This window comes from Charadrius vociferus, unplaced genomic scaffold (assembly GCF_000708025.1).
Source record: "Charadrius vociferus isolate BGI_N301 unplaced genomic scaffold, ASM70802v2 scaffold311, whole genome shotgun sequence".
Lineage (NCBI taxonomy): Eukaryota > Metazoa > Chordata > Aves > Charadriiformes > Charadriidae > Charadrius > Charadrius vociferus.
In genome coordinates, this window is record NW_009646965.1 from 1,705,054 (window position 1) to 1,706,612 (window position 1,559).

Sequence of the window (1,559 nt, forward strand, 5' to 3'; positions counted from 1 at the left end):
CCGATAAACATAAATTACCATGCTGTGGGAAGTTGCATCAGATTTATTGTAATATCAGAAGCATGGATGTTCCAGTTTGTGGTTAATACGCAGAACAACTTTGTCTCCATACTTGCACACACAGAGTTTCTATTAGTACAGGCTGAGCGCAGATAAATCAGTGTGGCTTTTGGATATGTCTTTTAAAACATTTTTCAGCCTTTGAAATGTCTTCTCATAATCACCGACTGGCTTTCAGCTTCAATCTATGCTTTTCTGACCCTGCTCCTGGAACCAGGATCCAAAGCTTCCAGCCGCCTCTACCCTGCCTGAAGTCCTAACCAGCTGCAAACATATGCACAACAGACATCTCCTTTAGGACTCCCTTTTTTGTTCTTCTCTAGTGTTTTGCTGAAATCAACAGCCAGTCTTAATGCAAATGGAAAAGAGAACGTCTGTGTCAAGCTCTTCTAAACCAATCTGAGGTCAATAGACAGCTTTAATTAGGATCTGAAATATGCACATTTCCTCTTTTGTGGGGAAACTATTGTCTCAGTTTCATTGGAATAACTCCACCAACCTAAGTCCTCATGAACAATCCTGTTTGACCAAAGTTTGCACTGTAGGCATTGAGAGAATTCACTTAAAAACCATTTAGCTAAAAATTAATGTAAATTAGAAAGATTGGTGTATTTTTTTTATTTTTTTTTTTTTAGCAGAATGGATATATTTCAGTATGTAGACTTCAGCTGGCTTAGGAGAATAAACTCCACAACTATGGAAAATATGTGTTCCTGCTATGCTTTCTCCAACATAATAATGTGTAGTCTCAGCAATTTCTGGTCCTCTTTGGGAAAAACTGCAAAGACTCAGTGTATTGTAATCTACTGTGAATTCAGCATCTGTTTATGATATTCTCAACAGTAAAAGTTGTTTCTTTTCACCATCTGCAAATGCAAGGCCTGCAAAATGTTCAGATATGAAACGTTTAAGACTAGCAAAACCCCTAGAATGAAGTGTTAATTTAGTCATAAAAATTATCCCCTGGGTTCTTCTGTTCAGAAGCCTTTAGCTTCAGCATAAATATCATGTAACTTTGCACCTTTGTTTCACCTTCCATCTGAGCCTGTCAATTCACTTTACAAACATAACTGGATTAAGTATTCCAACAGAGAAGCATTCTGCAAAATGCAAAAGCAGAAGACCCCAGAGGTCGCACTTACATATTGAGCTCCGCATTTCTACCACTATTTACACCCAAATATGCTAGCACTGTACACACAAAATAGAAATTTAAGCTTTTGAATGCTAACATGCACATTTTCAAAATAAGCATGAGATTCTGATGTGTTAATCACAGTAAGATCTGACAGTTTGAGGAGAAGTTTCAATGCACATGAGATACATGTCAGCCCATTTTTCCAGCCTCTTGAGATCCCTCTGAATGGCAACATAACCATTTGGTGAACCACACACTCCTTCCAATTTTGTGCCCACAATCTTGCTGGGCACACTGTGGCCTGTCGACCAGGTCATTAATGAAGGTGTGTAACAGTATTGGTCCAATATTGACCCCTGGG